Here is a 12,027-nt window from a genome sequence, read left to right as displayed (position 1 = left end):
TTTTAGTTTGTGGACCTTGACAAAAACAAGCCACAGGATGAATTTGGCTCATGGCACTGAGCTAGTCCATGGTCTAAAGTGATCTCTTTTCTCTAAACTGTACAATTTTGTTTTACACATGCCGCTTACCTCATCTAGCCTTGTATAGAAATTATTGGTATACAAGTATTTTCTCTATTGAACTTAAGATTCTTGTTTTTTTTTTTCAATATATGAAATTTATTGTCAAATTGGTTTCCATACAACACCCAGTGCTCATCCCAAAATGTGCCCTCCTCAATACCCATCACCCACCCTCCCCTCCCTCCCACCCCCCATCAACCCTCAGTTTGTTCTCCGTTTTTAAGAGTCTCTTATGCTTTGGCTCTCTTCCACTCTAACCTCTTTTTTTTTTTTTTTTTTTCCTTCCCCTCCCCCATGGGTTTCTGTTAAGTTTCTCAGGATCCACATAAGAGTGAAAACTTACGGTATCTGTCTTTCTCTGTATGGCTTATTTCACTTAGCATCACACTCTCCAGTTCCATCCACGTTGCTACAAAGGGCCATATTTCGTTCTTTCTCATTGCCATGTAGTACTCCATTGTGTATATAAACCACAATTTCTTTATCCATTCATCAGTTGATGGACATTTAGGCTCTTTCCACAATTTGGCTATTGTTGAGAGTGCTGCTATAAACATTGGGGTACAAGTGCCCCTATGCATCAGTACTCCTGTATCCCTTGGGTAAATTCCTAGCAGTGCTATTGCTGGGTCATACGGTAGGTCTATTTTTAATTTTCTGAGGAACCTCCACACTGCTTTCCAGAGTGGCTGCACCAATTTTCATTCCCACCAACAGTGCAAGAGGGTTCCCGTTTCTCCACATCCTCTCCAGCATCTATAGTCTCCTGATTTGTTCATTTTGGCCACTCTGACTGGCGTGAGGTGATATCTGAGTGTGGTTTTGATTTGTATTTCCCTGATGAGGAGCGACATTGAGCATCTTTTCATGTGCCTGTTGGCCATCCGGATGTCTTCTTTAGAGAAGTGTCTATTCATGTTTTCTGCCCATTTCTTCACTGGGTTATTTGTTTTTCGGGTGTGGAGTTTGGTGAGCTCTTTATAGATTTTGGATACTAGCCTTTTGTCCTATATGTCATTTGCAAATATCTTTTCCCATTCCTGAAGATTCTTGTGAGTTGAAATCATGTCTCATATACTTTACTCCTTACAAGATCTATTATCATATCTATTATCATATAGAAAGTGCTCAAAGGATATTTGTAAAATGAATGAACTTATTACTTGCAGTATCTTCTATCAAGAACATAATTTATTTTCCACTCTTCCAAGCCCTACCAAGCCCTTCACTTTCTGACAGGTAAGTCTTCTACCTCTACTTTGAACCTGGATCCGAACCTGGATCCCTCAATAAGGCCATTGTGCACCACAAATACAACTGGTATTCAGACATTGAATATTGTTTTCATTTATTAAATATTGTACTCATTGAGCACTTACTGTACTCACTGAACCCTCAGAGCAGAGCTCTGAGAAAAAATCTATGGTGAGACAGATGAAAACCTCAGCCTCTGTGGTGCTTTTGCAGTCTAGGCTGGGAAGCATGATCTTAGTATGATCTTTCCTCCTGACATGTTTTAATTTCACTCTTCTGTTTTTCAGATCATGACTTAATAATAGTATATGCTATTTGGTTTACCAGGATGCAAGAAATAATAAAAACTATCATAGTAGAAGCTGACATTTATTATGTACTTGAGACAGTTATAGATACCCTTTTTAATGCATGTAACCATAAGGATATTAGGGAATTTATCTGTAAGCAATTTATCCATAAGGAAGTTAATGAAGCAGTTAACAGCATTTAGTTATTTCATTGTCACTCTGGATAAGCTGGTGATCACAGCTGTCACTTAACCAGGTTATAGGAGATAAAACAGTCTACTAGAGGCAATATCTTGATCATCAGCTAAAGTAAGCAACATCAGTTAGCATAGGCACATAATGCTTAATAAGCGGCTCTTGGTTTAAAAACATAACTTAGCCAGTACGTGAAGGACTAGAGATTTTATTTAAGGTCTGTTTGCGTCCTAAGCCTGATCTTTCCAGTATAATGAAAACAATGTTGGCTCATGTTGAAGTTCATTCTGAGCACATATTTGCACTGATAGGAACAACAGTGAAGCAGAACATAAAAACAAACAAAAATAACTGCACATACAATTTGTTGAAAGAAATTAAGATATTTTCGGCGGTCTCTGAAGAAAATATTTTAAGAGGGACTAAGACATAATAGAAGAATTTCTTTAAGGTCTTGTGTCCTTATTGTCTCTTTCTTACTGTCTGCCTCACACAAAATCTATTGACAGACAAAGCTCTAAGCGCTCCCAGTTCCCCTCAATGCTGTTTGCTCAGCTCTTTTTCTCCTTGCCATCACTCCTCAATCCGTTTTATTCCCTTTTCCAGTTACTCTCTACCCATTCAAGGTTTTTCCATTCCTTTGTATTCTCTTCCTCCCCACAGTCCACACTGTGGTAAGTCAAATTCTACGATAGTTCCCGAGATTCCGAGGCACTGGTGTTCATCCATAGCATGATTTATCCCTGTGGGTGTGGGCTGGACCTGTGGACATGGTGGGCTCATTGCTCTTGATTAGATTACATAATATGGCAAAGGTGATTTGATAGTCATTCCTGTGGTTATATTACTTTATGTAAGAAACTGTCACAGCAGACTGGAAGGAGATTCTCCCACTTGCTTTGAAGAAGTAAGCCGTCATGTTTCAAAAGGCCTGTGGCTAGGACCTGAAGGTGGCTTCTGGGAGCTGAGAACAACTTCTAGGAGCTGACAGCCAATAAGAAAACGAGTCCTTAGTTTACACCTGCAAGAACTGAATTCTGTCAATAACTGCACTGAGTTGGGAAGAGGCCCCCAAGCCTCAGGTGAGATTGCAGCCTGAGTTGACAACTTGGTTTCAGCCATGTGAGACCCTGAGCAGAGAATTTAACTACATTGTTTCTTTCTTATCCTCTTTTGGATTAGTCAAGTGTTTTGTTTTTTGAATTCTGTTTCTGCTCTTCCATTACTTGTTAGTTACACACTCTTTTACTGTTATTGTGGTGGCTACTCTTAATAGTATACCATGGCTTTTCGACTTCCTAGAATCTAATATACATTAATACTTCTGTGATTTCTTAAAAGACTTTTTCCCCTTTCTGCCTTCTGTGTTATTTTCATATATTTTAATTATACATGCATTTTAAATGCTGAAAACCTTATTTTTATTTTATACAGTCAGTATTCACTAAGATTTACCCATATAGTTATCATCTCTGTTGTTCTTTATTCTTTTTGTTTTTCTTTTCTTCATTTCCATGCCTCTGTCTGTGATCATATTCCCTCCACCTGAAGAAATACTTCCAGTAGTTCTTTATTGCAGGCCTGTTGGTGACCTACAATTTTTGTTTACTCAGAAATATCTTTGTTTTGTTTATTAAAGGTTATATTCTCTATATAGCTGTAGATTAATAGCTAATTTCTTTTATAACTTTAAATAAGCCATTTCATTATCTGTGGTTCCCATTGTATTCTGGTGAGAAGAAAGGTCTCTCAGTATAGTTTTGTACCTCTATCATTTTTTGGAGGGGTGTGCTTTTAAGTTTTTATCTTTATCTTTTTTTCCCTCAGCAATTTAATTATAATATACCTACATGTGGGTTTTTTTTTAATGTTTATTTATTTCTGAGACAGAGACAGAGCATGAGTGGGGGAGGGGCAGAGAAAGAGGGAGACACAGAATCAGAAGCAGGCTCTAAGCTCTGAGCTGTCAGCACAGAGCCCGATGCGGGGCTTGAACTCACAGACTGCGAGATCATGACCTGAGCCGAAGTTGGATGCTCAACTGACTGAGCCATGCAGGTGCCCCAGATGTGGATTTTTTTTTAATTTACATTTCTTGGGAATAGTTTTTCTTCACGAACCTATGGATTTTTGTTTTCAGTTTGAAAAATTCTCAGTCATATTTCCTCAGGTATTATTTTTACCCTGTTTTCAGTTTTCTCTTTTTCTGAAACCTCAGTTAGATAACGTGTAAAAAATTCTTACTGCATCTGTTTTCTTTTATTCTGTGAATTTGTTATCCGTGACTGAATAACAAACCACCCCAAAATTTATAGCTTAAAGCAACAAACATTAGTTATAATGCAGTTTCTTTAGATCAAGAATTATAGAGCAATCATCATTCTGGCTCAGGCTCTCTCATGAGGTTGCAGTTGAGATGTTGGTTAGAGCCATACTCATCTAAAGGTTTTTATGTGGCTAAAGGGAACTCTTTCAAAATGGCTTGCTCACATGGCTCTTGAAAGGAGGCCACATTTCCTCACCACGTGGATAGTATATTTCATAAGGCTGTTGCATGTCTCATGATAGGGTATCTGGCTATCCCCTTAATCCCCAGATTAAGTGAAATGAGAGAGAATGCAAGGAAGAGATTGTAATGCCTTCTATGACCTAATTTTGGAAGTTCTACACTGTTACTTCCACCATATTCCATTTGTTAGAAGTAAATTATTAAGTCCAGCCCACAGTCTAGAGGAGAGGAATTAAACTCTAACTTTTGAGAGGATGAATGTCAAATATATATTGTGGATATATCTTAAGATATATTGTGGATATATGGAATATATAAGATATATTATGGATATTTCTTAAAACCACCAAACTCTGAATTCTGTTTTGTGCATCCTTTTCTATTTCTGTGCTTCATTATTAAAGGTTTTTTTTTTTTTTTTTTTTTTTCCTGATCTTTCAGTTTATAGATTCCCTCATTAGCTAAGTTTAATATGCTGCTAAACACAGCAGTTGTGTTCCTAATTTTGGTTCCTTTTCAATTTTAGAATTTCTGTTTGGCTCTTTATAAACTTTCTGGTCACTGGGTATAGTTTTAGCTCACTGACAAAATTTTTAATCTCTTCAATGAAAAAAAAAAAGCATAGCTATTTTAAGTTCATGTATGATCAAATCTAGAGCTGTTTGTTGTTTATACTTATTCTTGTTTGTTGTCCTGACTTCTCTTGTATTTGCTTATACTTCATTTTCTGCCAGATATTTCATTTAAAAATTATTTGTAGAAATTAGTTGGAACTTGAGAAATGTTACATTTTCCATAGGGGATTTTTTTCTCCCTTTCCCAAATGTCTACAAACACCTACTTATGTAATTACTTTAATCCAACTAATATTTTCTAAACCACTCAGATAACTAACTTGAAGCTGGGTTTCATTCTGGTTCTCTCAACTCAACAGAGAATGCTCTTTGGGAGTGCTAATACAAAGATGGATCGTTTACTGGAGCTCTTATCATTGGGAAGCCTGGAATCAATTTTGTCATCCTTGCTGCATAAACCTGTCAAAAAACGCTCTATAGTATCTCAGTCACCTCACCCAAAATTGGCAAATGCCACCAGTCAAGGCAAAAGAGGCCAATGTTTGGCTAAACTCTCTGAATCTCTGACTTCTCTAATATTTCAGATAAATTATTCTTTAATCTTGTTAGCTGTCCTGACTTATCCAAGTCAATGTTTTATGTATGTTATCTATTCTTTCCAGTTTGCCTTTTTTCAGAGGATGATCTGAATTACTTTGGCCACCATCACTGAAATCCAAAGTCTCCTTGTTCTTTATAGCAATATAAAAAAACTAGCAAGATCTGACTATAAATAAATAAAGGATCTTATCAAAGAATATGAAGAAATTGCATTTTTTTCCTTTGTTGCAAAAATATTGTTCATCTGCTGGGAATGGACATAGAAAATCTTGCATACCTTGCTTGAAAGCACAAATCATGGTTATTCCATTTACTTCCAATGAAGAGGAACGTAGTTGAAGAGATCTCTTCATATAGTTTTCATATAGTCTCATGTATCTAATTTGCCTTGGGAGCTCTTATAACATAGATTATAAATGGAATGGACAAGCTGATGTGACATTTTGAATTTAGTTGATAAAGAGGGAGGAAAGAAGGAGAGGAAAAGAGAGAAAAGAGAGAACAGACTAGTTTACAGTGATATTACTATAAGTCTAAAACAGATTTATATGTAGGCCTGTGAGATAAACTGTCACAGGGTTTAATTGCATAAGGATTGTGGTTGGATGTTGATGGGGTTTTGGAGTGTTGGGGGTCCAGAGCCAATGTCCAAGAAAGAATTATTGAGATATCTTTGGTGCAAAAAGGTGATTTTATTAAAGCATGGGACAGGACCCATGGGCAGTAAGATCTGCACTGGATGGTTGTGAAGAGTGACTGCTTATATACTGTGGAGTTGGGGGAAGTAAGTCAAGAGAAGTTTCTTTTTTTTTTTTTTTAAGAAAAAAAAATATATTTTTTTCAAGAATAGAACTTAGTAATTCATCACTTACATGTAACACCCAGTGCTCATCCCAGCTAGTGTCCTCCTTAATGCCCCTCACCCTTTAGCCCTTTCCCCTGCTTAACAGCCCACCAGCAGCCCTCAGTTTGTTCTCTATATTTAGGAGTCACTTATGGTTTGCCTCCCTCTCTGTTTTTATATTATTTTTGCTTTCCTTCCCTTATTTTCACCTGTTTTGTATCTTATGAGTGAAGTCATATGATATTTGTCATTTTTTGACTGATTTATTTTGCTTACCATAATACACTCTAGTTTCACCGACATTGTTGCAAATGGCAAGATTTCATTCTTTTTGAGTGCTGAGTAATTTTCCATTGTATATACCACATCTTTTTTATCCATTCATCAGTTGATGGACATTTGGGCTATTTCCATACTTTGGCTATTGTCGATAGTGCTCCTATAAACATTGGGTTGCATGTGTCCCTTCAAATCAGCATTTATGTATCCTTTGGATAAATACCTAGTAGTGCAATTGTTGGGCCATAGGGTAGTGAGGTGGTATCTCATGGTGGTTGTGATTTGTATTTCCTGATGATGAGTGATGTTGTGCATTTTTTTCATGTGTCTGTTAACCATCTGGATTTCTTTCTTGGAAAAGTCATGTCTTTTGCCCATTTCTTCACTGGATTTTTGTTGTTGTTTTTGTTGTTAGGTATTGAGTTTGAGAAGTTCCTTATAGATACTGGATACTAACCCTTTATCTATCTGATACATCATTTGCAAATATCTTTTCCCATTCTTTTGGTGCCTTTTAGTTTTGCTGATTGTTTCCTTCCCTGTGCTGAAGCTTTTTATCTTGATGAAGTCCCAGTCTTTCATTTTTAAGAGGAAGTTTCTTAAAGCGATTTCCATATGCTAAAGAAGACTCACAGATTACTGGAGGCCTAGCTATTGTCAAGCTAGGGTTGTTTTACCTCTAGCAAAGCATTCTCATTAAGATAGTAGGGAGTTCCTGGAGGTAAGGCTGTTGATAAGATATTTGTAAACTGATGGAGACTCTGTCAGTTTAACCACTTGTTTTCTGTCCTTTCCTTTGTTCTTGGGCTACCAGGAGTGCCTGGGGAATGTCACAAAAATCCCACCTGGGGGTGGGAGGTTGCTAGCTTGTGTTTTGTCCTCAGCTTGCTTTATGCTCCCTCATCAGATGTGACTGGAAATGGGGAGGAGGAGACCTTGGTACTTTAGATTTGAGCCTGAGCCTTGTGGAGAGAGAAACTTTAGGCAGAAGCTGAAGTTGTTGCCTTAATGATGGGCTTATTGAAATGAGGGCACCAGCAAAGCTGTCCTAATTCCCAGGAACAAGTGAGATACAGAAGGACCATGAGAGGATTTGGTATTGGGAACTCTGTGGGAATCAAGTGCCATTTAAGTATTTTGGTGCTGTGACAATGAGACATCTAATGAAAGTTCAATAGGCAACTGGAATTATGGAGTATGAGTTAGAATTTGGTATGGAAAAATCAAATTTGGCAGTCATTAGCCTAGAGGTGAGATCAATATCCTTAGAATAAGGATATTGTTAAAAATAATGATTCTATATAAATTATAAAAAGTTCTATTTTTTAAGATTTTATTTTAGACAGAGAGAGTACAAGCCGGGGGGGGGGGGGGGTGCTCAGAGAGAGAGAGAGAGAGAGAGAGAGAGAGAGAGAGAGAATCTTAAGCAGGCTCCATGCTCAGCACAGAGCCTGATGAGGGGGTTGATCTCATGACCCCGGGATCATGGCTTGAGCCAAAATCAAGAGTTAGATGCTCAACTGACTGAGCCATCCAGATGCCCCTAAAGATTTTATTTTTAAGTAATCTCTACACCCAATGTGGGGCTTGAACTCACAACCTTGAGGTTGGGAGTCACTTGCTTCACTCACTGAGCCGGCCAGGTGCTCCCCAAATTCTATTGTTTTAAAGACACAATTCATTTATGCTTGCATTTCTTTATTTTTGACATATCCTTTAGTTGAGATGCTTAGATCATTCAAAGTTGAAGGGTTTTATAAAAGGAAAAAAAGAACAGTGAAGTAATGATATCACTGAAAGGAATCTGTCAGCAGAGTAAGATTAGCTTGTAGGGGAGGGGCTTAGTGACTGTTAAGCAAATGAAAAGAAAAATGGAATTAAGAACAGAATCATTCATTCTCCATACACTGAAATATAGTTTGTAATAAATTAACTGCCATAGTTAGAAAGACATATGGGCTCAGTCTCAAATACCAGACAGCATTCATTAGACAGAATCAAGGATAAATTTGGAGTTGAATGATTTCTGTGAACTTCTTTCCTCAGGTCACCTTTCAGACAGTTGAGAATTCACTACCTGGGGCACTAGGAAGTCTGTTTCCCTCTTGTTCTCCTGTCTTCTTTCCATTTACCCCTCCCCTACCAGGCTCTGGCTTGCCCTGGATCTTCACCATCTCCACACTGGAGACCTGTCAAACAAACAAACCTTTCCTGTTGCAGTTAATTTATTGTTATGGTAAATCATCTTCTTTTCATTTGGTGTGAGCATGGGGTAGGATGTGAGAGAGAATCCTCTTCTGCCCTTCTGGTGAAGATCAGGTGGGACAAAGGTAGGAAGGGGACAGAGTTTCCAGTCTTGTGTGTGAGTGATGAAAATATTACTGTTTACACAGAAATACAGTAGCCAGGAAATGGGCCATGTATTAGAGAAGGCTTTTAAATGTTATAAATGCTATTTTTAAATTATCGAGTGTAGTCACTGAAGGGAAGGGTGTAGAGATATGCAGAGTTAAACTTCTTTTTTAATTTTTATTTATTTTATTTAAAAAAATATTTTCTTCTTCTCCTTCTTCTCCTCCTCCTCCTCCTCCTCCTCCTCCTCCTCCTCCTCCTCCTCCTCCTTCTCCTTCTCTGAGACCATACAAGCAGGGAAGAGGGGCCTGAGGGAGGGATAGAGAATCTTAAGCAGGCTCCAGGCTCAGTGCAGAGCTCAACACAGAGCTCAATTCCAGGACCCATGACCTGAGCAGGAACCAAGAGTCAGATGCTCAACTGGAGCCACCCAGATGCCCCTAGCTTCTTTCTATTAGTAGGCATTTACAGCTATAAAGTTTCGTCTGAGCCATGCTTTGACTCAGTTCCACATTGTTAGAAGTTGTATTTTTGTTTTCATTAATCTCACAGTATTTTCTAATTTCCTTTCTGATTTCTTTTGACCCATTGGTTATTTTGGAATGTGTTGTTTAATTTCCCCAATTTCCTTCTGTTATTGATTTCTAGTTTCACTCCATTGTCATCAGAGAATACACTTTGCATGATTTCAGTTCCCAAATTAATAAGAATTGTTTTATGTCCTAAAATATCATCTGTTTTAGAGAATATTCCATGTGCACTTGAGTGGCATATGTATTTTTCTGTTACAGAGCATTCTGTAGATGTCTGTTAGGTGTAGTTGGTTTATAGTGTTGTTTAAGGCTTCTATTTCCTTACTGATCTTCTGTCTAGCTGTTCTGTTCATAATTGAAAATGAGGATATTGAAATTTCTAATTAGTGCTATTGAATTAACTATTTCTTTCTTTAATTCTGTCAGTTTTTTATTCCCGCATTTTGAAGCTCTGTTAGATGCATATATGTTTATAAATGTTATATATTCTTGGTTCACATTTTTTATCATTATAAAATGTCATTCTTTATCTCTACTACAATTTTTTGAATTTTTTTATTATTTACAATAATAAATTATTATATACAAAAATTATAATAATACAAAATTATTACAATTTTTTATTTTTGAGAGAGAGAGCACGTGCATGTGAATGGGGGAGGGGCAGAAAGAGAGGCAGGCACAGAGTCAGTCCAGAGCCCAATGTGGGGCTTGAAGCCATGAACTGTAAGATCATGACCTGAGCTGAAGCTGAGTAGGATGCTTAACCGACTGAGCCACCCAGGTGCCCCTCTAGTAACAATTTTTGTCTTAAATTCTGTTTTGTCTGATATTAATATCACTACTCTAGCTCTTTTCATTTCTTTTCACGTGGTATACCTTTTTCCATTTTCTTTTAACCTGTTTGTGTTTTCGAATTTGAAGTGTGTCTATTGTATAAAGCATATAGCTGCATCATGTTTCTTTGTTCATTAATGTCTCCCTTTTAATTGGAGAGTTTAATCTGTTTACATTTAATACAATTACTAATAAGGTAGGAATTACACATTTTGCTGTTTTTAACATATCTTATGTCTTTTTTTTTGATCCTCCAGTTCTCCATTACTCCTTTCTTTTGTGTTAAATAGATCTTTTCTTTCTCTCTTTTTCTTTTCTTTTCTTTCTTTCTTTCTTTCTTTCCTTCTTTTCTTGGAACAAGAACCAAGTTTTCTATTTGTTCATTTCTTGCATTTAAAGTATTCTTCAATGACATCCTTGGCCTGAACTCTTTACCATAGTCCTTAGCCACCACACAACTGCTTTACAGGGTTTTCCTTCTTTGTCAATTTTACTGAGGCCTACCCATTCCCCTAGCTTCTTGTTGTCATCAGCCTTAATCAGGTTGATTTGGTGTTCAGCACAAAGGGCCTCCACCAACTTGGCATACATAGGCTCATCACAGTTGGATGCAAGCACACAAAGATGGGCTTGGCGCTTATTAAGCTTTTGGCAGCTTTGTGAATTCCATGTACTAGGCCATGTACTCTAATCATGGATGAGAGTGGTCTTCAGCAACTCAGTATTTACACCTCCAACAGCAATGCCTTCCTCAGCCATGGTGGCAGATTATGGGTGGAGCTGAATCTTTAAAAAAAAACAAGTTTTTTTTTAATGTTTATTTTTGAGAGAGAGAGAGAGAGACAGAGCATGAGCAGGGGAGGGGCAGAGAGAGGGAGACACAGAATCCAAAGCAGGCTCCACGCTCTGAGCTGTCAGCATGGAGCCCAATGCGAGGCTCAAACTCACAAACTGTGAGATCACAACCTGAGCTGAATTTGGACACTTAACTGACTGAGCCACCCAGGCACCCATGTGGAGCTGAATCTTGACTGCACCTGAGCCTCCGCCTCCACGCAACTGGGTGGCCGCAAGGAAAGAGCAGATATTTTCTACTATAGAAAATATCAGTTGTCAGTTCTTTTGCTATGTATCTTAGATTGCTTTGGGGATTACCATTAACCTCTTAATTTATAACAATCTGGTTTCAATTAAAACCAACTTAATTTCGGGGCGCCTGGGTGGCGCAGTCGGTTAAGTGTCCGACTTCAGCCAGGTCACGATCTCGCGGTCCGTGAGTTTGAGCCCCGCGTCAGGCTCTGGGCTGATGGCTCGGAGCCTGGAGCCTGTTTCCGATTCTGTGTCTCCCTCTCTCTCTCTGCCCCTCCCCCGTTCATGCTCTGTCTCTCTCTCTGTCCCAAAAATAAATTAAGAAAGTTGAAAAAAAAAAAAATTAAAAAAAAAAAAAACCAACTTAATTTCGGCAGTATACAAAACTTTGCTCCTCTATAGATCCATTCCACCCACCCTCATATGCTGTTATGTCACAAATTACATCTTTATAATTTTATTTGCCTGCCAAAGTAGATTTATAATTATTGAATTATGCAGTTGTCATTTATATTTGATGGAAAATAAATTAAAAACAAAAAACACA

The 12,027-nt window shown here is 37.8% G+C and overlaps 1 pseudogene; it reads right to left on the bottom strand.

The window, feature by feature from the left end:
- Positions 1-10,771: 10,771 nt before the first annotated feature.
- On the bottom strand, positions 10,772-11,150 carry LOC109275184 (40S ribosomal protein S12-like; annotated as a pseudogene).
- Positions 11,151-12,027: the final 877 nt, after the last annotated feature.

This window comes from Panthera pardus, unplaced genomic scaffold (assembly GCF_024362965.1).
Source record: "Panthera pardus isolate Hobbes unplaced genomic scaffold, ASM2436296v1 HiC_scaffold_16, whole genome shotgun sequence".
Taxonomy (NCBI): domain Eukaryota; kingdom Metazoa; phylum Chordata; class Mammalia; order Carnivora; family Felidae; genus Panthera; species Panthera pardus.
The sequence above is the reverse complement of the archived record's forward strand: the minus strand, read 5'-3'. Positions and strand labels throughout refer to the sequence as shown.